Below are 8,636 nucleotides of genomic sequence, written 5' to 3'. Positions count from 1 at the left end.
TTCCAGCATTTATTGTTTGTAGATTTTTTGATAATGCCATTCTGACCCGTGCAAGGTGATATCTCATTGTAGTTTTGATTTGCATTTCTCTAATAATTAGTGAGTTTGAGCATCTTTTCATGTGCCTCTTGGCCATCTGTATGTCTTCTTTGGTGAAATGTCTATTTAGGTCTTCCACCCATTTTTGGATTGGGTTGTTTGCTTTTATGATACTGAGCTCCATGAGCTGTTTGTATATTTTGGAGATTAATCCTTTGTCCATTGTTTCATTTGCAAATATTTTCTCCCATTCTGAGGGTTGTCTTTTCACCTTGCTATGGTTTCCTTTGCTGTGGAAAAGCTTTTAAGTTTCATTAGGTCCCATTTGTTTATTTTTGTTTTTATTCATTACTGTAGGAGGTGGATCAAAAAGATCTTGTTGTGGTTTATGTCAAAGAGTGTTTTTCCTATGTTTTCCTCTAAGAGTTTTATAGTGCCCGGTCTTACATTTAGATCATTAACCCATTTTGAGTTTATTTTTGTGTATGGTGTTAGGAAGTGTTCTACTTTCATTCTTTTACACGTAGCTGTCCAGTTTTCCCAGCACCACTTATTGAAGCGCCTGTCATTTCTCCACTGTATGTTCTTGCCTCCTTTGTCGTAAATTAGGTGACCATATGTGTGTGGGTTTATCTCTGGGCTTTCTATCCTGTACCATTGATTTCTATTTCTGTTTTTGTTCCAGTATAATACTGTCTTGATTACTGTAGCTTTGTAGTATAGTTTGAAGTCTGGGAACCTGATTCCTCCAGCTCCGTTTTTCTTTTTCAAGATTGTTTTGGCTATTTGGGGTCTTTTGTGTTTCCATACGAATTGTTAAATTTTTGTTCTTATTCTGTGAAGAATGCCATTGGTAGTTTGATAGGGATTGCATTGAATCTGTACATTTCTTTGGGTAGTATAGTCATTTTCACAATATTGATTCTCCCAATCCAAGAATATGGTATATTTCTCCATCTGTTTATGTCATCTTTGATTTCTTTCATCAGTGTTTTATAGTTTTCTGAGTACTAGTCTTTCGGCTCCTTAGGTAGGTTTATTCCTAGGTATTTTATTCTTTTTGTTGTGATGGTAAATGGGATTGTTTCTTTAATTTTTTTCTGGTCTTTCGTTGTTAGTGTATAGGAATACCAGAGATTTCTGTGCATTAATTTTGTATCATGAAACCTTACCAACTTCATTGATTAGTTCTAGTAGTTTTCTGGTGGCATCTTCAGAATTTTCTATGTATAGTATCATGTCATCTGCAAATAGTGACAGTTATACTTCTGCTTTTCCAATTTGTATTCATTTTATTTCTTTTTCTTCTCTGATAGCCATGGCTAGGACTTCCAAAACTATGTTGAATAAGAGTGGCAAGAGTGGATATCCTTGTCTTGTTCTTGATCTTAGTGGAAATTCTTTCAGTTTTTCACCATTGAGAATGATGTTTGCTGTGGGTTTGTCATATATGGCCTTTATTATGTTGAGGTAGGTTCCCTCTATGCCCATTTTCTGGAGAGTTTTATCTTAAGTGGGTGTTGAATTTTCTCAAAAGGTTTTTTTGCATCTATTGAGATGATCATGAAGTCACCTGTGAAGCCGTCTGGTCCTGGACTTTTATTTTTTGGAAGATTTTTAACTACAGTTTCAATTTCATTATTTGTGATAGGTCTGTTTGTATTTTCTGATTCTTCCTGGTTCAGTCTTGGGAAATTGTACCTTTCTGAGAATTTGTCCATTTCTTCGTGGTTGTCCATTTTATTGGCATATAGTTGTTTGTAGTAGTCTCTTATAATCCTCTGTATTTCTGTGGTTTCAGTTGTGATATCTCCTCTTTCATATCTAATTTTACTGATTTGCATCCTCTACCTTTTTTTCGTGATGAGTCTGGCTAAGGGTTTATCAATTTTGTTGATCTTCTCAAAGAACCAGCTTTTAGTTTTATTGTTCTTTGATATTGTTTTCTTCATTTCTATTTCATTTATTTCTGCTCTGATCTTTAAAATTTCTTTCCTTCTACTGCCTTGGGTTTTCTTTCTTCTTCTTTCTCTAGCTGTTTTAGGTGTAGAGTTAGATTGTTTATTTGAGATTTTTCTCATTTCTTGAGGTGAGATTGAATTGCTATAAACTTCCCTCTTAGAACTGCTTTTGCTGCATCCCATAGGTTTTGGGTTGTCATGTTTTAATTGTCATTAATTTCTATGTATTTTTAAAATTTCTTCTTTGATTTCTTCAGTGATCTCTCAGTTATTTAGTAGCGCACTGTTTAGCCTCCATGTATTTGTGTGTTTTATAGTTTATTTTCCTGTAATTGATTTCCAGTCTCATAGCATTGTGGTCAGAAAAGATGCTTGATGTGATTTCAATTTTCATAAATTTTCCAAGGCTTGATTTGTGACCCAAGATGTGAACTGTCCTGGTGAATGTTCCATGTGCACTTGAGAAGAGAGTGTATTATGCCACTTTCAGGTGGAATGTTCTATAAATATCAAGTAAATCTGTGTGGTTTATTGTGTCATTTAAGGCTTGTGTTTCCTTATTTATTTTCTGTTTGGATATCTGTCCATTGGTGTAAGTGGGGTGTTAAAGTCCCCTACTATTATTGTGTTCCTGTCAATTTCCCCTTTCATGGTTGTTACCATTTGCCTTATGTATTGAGATGTTCCTATGTTGGGTGCATAAACATTTATAATTGTTATATGTTCTTCTTGGATTGATCCCTTCATGATTATGTAGTGTCCTTCCTTATCTCTTATAACAGTCTTTATTTTTAAGTCTATTTTGTCTGATATGAGTATTGCTACTCCAGCTTTCTTTTGATTTCTATTTGCATGGAATATCTTTTTCCATCCCTTCACTTTCTCTCTGTATGAGTCCCTAGGTCTGAAGTGGGTCTCTTGTAGGCAGCATAGACATGGGTCTTGCTTTTGTATCCATTCAGCCAGTCTGTGTCTTTTGGTTGGAGCATTTAATCCATTTACATTCAAGGTGATTATCGATATGTATGTTCATATTACCATTTTCTTAATTGTTTTGGGTTTGTTTTTGTGTGTCTTTTTCTTCTCTTGTGTTTCCTGCCTAGAGAGGTTCCTTTAGCATTTGTTGTAAAGCTGGCTTTGTGGTGCTGAATTCTCTTAGCTTTTGCTTGTCTGTGAAGCTTTTGATTTCTCTGTTGAATCTGAATGAGATACTTGCCGGGTAGACTAATCTTGGTTGTAGTTTCTTCCCTTTCATCACTTTAAATATATCGTGCCACTCCCTTTTGGCTTGCAGAGTTTCTGCTGAAAAATCAGCTGATGACCTTATGGGGATTCCCTTGTATGTTTTTCCCTTGCTGCTTTTAATGTTTTTTCTTTGAATTTAATTTTTGTTAGTTTGATTAATATGTGTCTTGGTGTGTTTCTCCTAGGGTTTATCCTGTATGGGATTCTCTGTCCTTCCTGGACTTGAGTGACTATTTCCTTTCCCATTGTTAGGGAAGTTTTCCACTATAATCTCTTCAAATATTTTCTCAGACCCTTTCTCTTTTTCTTTTTCTTCTGGGACCCCTATAATTTGAATGTTGGTGCGTTTAGTGTTGTCCCAGAGGTCTCTGAGATTGTCTTTGATTCTTTTCATTCCTTTTTCTTTATTCTGCTCCTCAGCAGTTATTTCCACCATTTTGTCTTCCAGCTCACTTATTCGTTCTTCTGCCTCAGTTATCCTATTTTTGATTCCTTCTAGTGTATTTTTCATTTCAGTTATTGTGTTGTTCATCTCTGTTTGTTCTTTTGTTCTTCTAGATCTTTGTTAAACATTTCTTGTATTTTCTCAGTCCATGCCTCCATTCTATTTCCAAGATTCTGGATCATATTTACTATCATTACTCTGAATTCTTTTTTGGTCTTGTAGGTTTTTACCTTGCTCCTTCATCTGTGACATATTTTTTTTGCTGTCTCTCTTTTTTTTTTTTTTTTTTTGATGATTGGGATTGTGTTCCTGTCTTACTGGTTGTTTGGTGTGAGGTTTCCAACACTGCAGTTTGTAGGCTGTTGGGTATAGCTGGGTCTTGGTGCTGAGATGAGGACCTCCAGGAGACCTCACTCGAATGAATATTCCCTGGGGTCTGAGTTTCCCTGTTAGTCCAGTCGTGCATACTCAGAGCTCCCACTGCGGGAGCTTTGACCTGACCCCCGGCTCATGAACCAAGATCCTGCAAGCTACACGGGGTGGCAAAACGACAACAACAACAAAAAAAAACAAACAAGTAACGAAGTAAAAAATAAAATTAGGCTAGGAAACTAACAGAGGTATTAGAAAGAATATAAGAATAAAAATATAGATGAAACAATAACCAGAAGGTAAAACAGAACCGCAAGAGTAAAAAAGAGGAGGAGAAAAAAAAAGAAAAAGGTGGAAAAGACCTTGGCTGTGGAGGGTGGGTCCTAAGCCGGGGCGGGGGGGGGGTTTGGGCAGCGAGTGGGGCCTATTCTTAGGACCAACAGGGCTGGAAGAAGCCCTGGGTGGTATGTGGGGTGGGGCTTAGGCTCAACGGGGCCCAGGCTTGCCTCCCACCTCTGGTCTCAGAGGGCAGTGGACCCCACCTGTGAGCTCAGCAGGCTTCCCAGGCCTGAGTGGGTGGGGCAGATGCCCTCTGTTCCTTCTCCTGCTTCTCAGGTCCTGGAGGGCCCCTCCCGCCTGCCTCTCCTGTTCTCCCCTGGCCTCTCTCCTATGCCCCCAGGACCAACGTGGCCAGGAGGGGGCCTCTGAGGGCATAGGACCCAGCCCAAGAGCCAGGCAGACTTCCCTGGCCGATTGGGCAGGGGAAACGCTGGGCATGCTGCCCCCTGATCCAAGCCCCCAAGGGTCCCTCCAGGCATGGGAACCCCTCCCCCTTCTCAGCCACCCCTCAGGGGTCCCAGTCCTGTCTGTGATCCAGTTCTTCTCTGCCTTTCAGTCCCCCCATGTTATACTGGTTTGCTTGGGAGTTTCTTCTGTCTCCTTGGGCATCAAGGTCCCCCACCAGCATCTGGCAAGCACCCTAGTTGTGGGGAGACACGAACTCTGAATCTTCCTGCACCGCCATCTTGACTCCGCCCCCCAGCTATTGTATTTTTCAACTCCAGAATTTCTATTTGGTTCTTTAAATAACGTCTATCTCTTCATTGATATTCTCTATTTGATAAACCATAATTCTCATATTTTCCTTTCACTCTTTAGACATGATTTTTTTTTTTTAGTTCTTTGAACATTTTAAAAATGGATGATTTAAAATCTATGTCTGCTAAGTCCAACATCTGGACCTCCTCAGCAGTATCTATTGACTGCTTTTTTCCCTGGGTATGAGCCATACTTAATTGTTTCTTTCCGTGTCTCATAAATTTTTATTGAAAACTGCACATTTTAAATAATAGAGTATGGCAACTCTGGAAATCAGATTTTCCATTCTCCAGGGCTTGTTGTTGTTTCTGCTTGTTGTAGTTGTTTGTTTACATACTGTTCTGAACTAATTTTATAAACTATTATTTTTTATGTGTGGCAATTGGAGTCTCTACATGGCTAGCTTAGAGGTCACCTAATAATCGGATAGAGATGTCCGTAAAAGCTGTCTGTTAGTTTTGTATGGTTGTATAAAAAGTTACCACAAACTAGGTGGCTTAAAACAACACACATTTAATCTGTTATAGTTCTGGATGTTATAATTGAAATAATTTTCAGTGGGCTGAAATCAAGGTGTTAACAGGGTTGCAATCTCTCCAGAAGGTCAAGGGAAGAATCTGTTTCTCTGTAATTTCCAAATTCTAGAGTTGCATTCCTTGGCTCATGGCCCTTTACCCTATCTTCAAAGCCAGGAGTGTAGCCCATTGCCTTAGTCTTCACATTGCCCTTTCCTTCTGTGTCAAATCTCCCTTGATCTCCCTCATATAAGGGCACTTTTGATTGCAAAATTAAGGCCCATTCAGGTAACCTCCCCATCTCAGTATCCTTAGCCTAACAACATCAGTAATTCTCTTTTGCCAGGTATGCTAACATTCGAAGGTTCCAGAGATTAGGACTTGGACATCTTTGATAGCCATTATTCAGCCTACCACAGCCAGGAACCCATAAATGTCCTAGTCTTTGCCAAAAGACTGTGTGTGTGTGTGTGTTGAGGAACACCTGCAACACTTGACAACTCTGCCTTAGCCTTCACTTCCTGCCAAGCAAACTCTCTTACCCCAGCTTTTCCTTTTAAGACTTTTGATTTATCTGTTGTTTGCCCCCATCATTGTCCCCCACTTCATGCAGCTACAAAGTTAAAACACCTATCAGTGACTTTTTGACAAGGACTCCCTAGAGAGAAAGCTTTTCATATTGGACAAGTTCCATGTTAAATAAAATACAGGTGAGCTTTTCCCTTTCTTCTAGGGAATCACCATATAGGTCAAATAATAGTAATGCTTTGTGCATGAGGTTCTGCAAGAGCTTTGGCTTTATTCTGCTCCTTACAGTGGCTGCCAGGCTGCACTAGGAATGTAGGCTATTATTTTTCAAAGTTACTACATAGTTGGTGAATAGGACACGGGAATAGGGCAAGTTAAAAATGTTATAAAACTTACTGTTCTTACCAAGATTCAGCTGTTTTTTTTGATTAGATGTTCCCTGGATTGCTGCAAGCGTCTGGGTAATTCTCAGAGTTCCTAAAATGTGAGTCTGGCCACTTTTGCCAGTTTTGTTCATTGTTTTTACGGAAAATAACATTTTTGAGGTACTCCATTATTTTTGTTGATGTAACTCATCAAACTGTTTTTTTTTAATGGTTGTACCATTTTCTGTTCCCATCAGCAGTGTTTGACAGTTGCAGTGCTTTTGTATTATGTATTCTGTATGATTGTGTTTTTGTTTTAGATATTCTAATAGGTGTGTACTGATATCTCTTTGAGGTTTTAATTTGTGTTTCCCTAATAAGTGGTATGCTGAATGTCTTTTCAGATATTTATTTTCCATCTGCTTATCTTCTTTGGTAAAACGTCCTTTCAAATATCTTGTCCCTTTTTTCCATTGCTTGTTTATTTTCTTATTATTGAACTTTGCAGGTTCTTTCTATATTCTGGGAACAAGTCCTTAATCAGAAATGTGATTTGCAGGTATTTCCTAATGTGTGTCTTTTTATTCTTTTAACAATGTCCTTTGAAGAGCAGAAGTTCTTAATTTTAATAAGTCCACTTTATCAATTTTTTTACAGTATGGATGATGCATTTGGTGTCATATATCACAAATCTTTGCCTAATCCAGTGTTCTAATTTTTTTTCTTTTAGAATTTTTATAGTATTGGGCTCTTACAGCTTTTTTAATGTATAATTTTAGATTTTTATTGAAGTCTTTGATCATTTGAGTTAATTTTTGTTTATACAAGGTATGAGTTGAAGGTTTTTTTCTTTGCTTGCTTGCTTGCCTACCTGCATAGGGATATATGATTCTTCCAGAACCTTTTGTCAGAAATACTGTTATTTTTCTACTGCCTTGTCTTGCACCTTTGTCTAAAATCAGTTGACCAATTTAGGCATTTCAGGACTCCCTCTTTGTTCCATTTATCTATTTTTAGGCTATCTTTATAGCAAAACATTCTTTTGATTCTTGTCGACTCAATTTTGGACTCAAGTAATGTAAGCCTTCCCACTTTATGCTTTTTTAAAGTTATGCTATTTTAAAGTTGTCATGGCTATTCTAAGTCATTTATATTTCCATACAAAATTTAGAATCAATTTGAAAATTTCTATAAAACATATATTTTGGGAGAATTAATTTCTTAGCAATATTGATTGTCCTAATCTATGAAGACAATCTATTTCAGTTATTTTCTAATTTTTGATATATGTTTATCGTCTAGAATATCTCTTTTGGTGAATATTTGTTGTATTCTTTAAAATGAATGAATATTCTGTTGTTTGGGTAAAAGCTTCTATAAATATCACTTAGGTCAAGTTAGTTGTTCAGGTCTTGTATTTCCTTACTGATTTACTTCTATATCCTTACTGAGAGAGGAGTATTGATTTCTCCAACTATACCTGTGGATTTGTCTATTTTTCCTCTAAGGACTATCAGTTCTTGTTTTATGTATTTTGCAGTGTTCTTGTATTATCAAATAGTATAATCTTTAATATCATGTAATATCTGTCTTTATCTGTAATAATAGTCCTTGCCCTGAAGTCTACTTTGTCTCTTGTCTTGTATTAATAAAGCCATTCTAGCTTTTTAAAAACTGTTTAAATTAGTAATTGCACGAGATATATCTTTCATCCTTTTACTTTTAACCTATCTATGTTTTTATATCTTAAATGAATTTCTTATAGATAGCACATAGTTGAGTCTTGTGTTTTTAGCCAATATGACCATCTCTCCCTCTTAATTGAAGTGATTAGAACATTGATATTTACTCACTGCTATGATTCAGTTCAAATCTAATACCTTGCCAAATTTCTATTTGTTGCACATTTTTTGTTGTTCCATTTTCCTCTTTTCCTGCCTTCTTTTTTTATTAATTGAGTTTGATTCCTTTTTATTTCCATCATTGGCTTATTAGTTATAGCTCATTTTTTTAAAGAAAATTAGTTATTGCTTTAGAGAAGTGGTTCTCAACAGCGGGAAATTTTGCC

Source organism: Balaenoptera borealis (genome assembly GCF_965194805.1).
Source record: "Balaenoptera borealis genome assembly, chromosome: 11".
Classification (NCBI taxonomy): domain Eukaryota; kingdom Metazoa; phylum Chordata; class Mammalia; order Artiodactyla; family Balaenopteridae; genus Balaenoptera; species Balaenoptera borealis.
Note: the sequence above shows the minus strand (reverse complement) of the source record.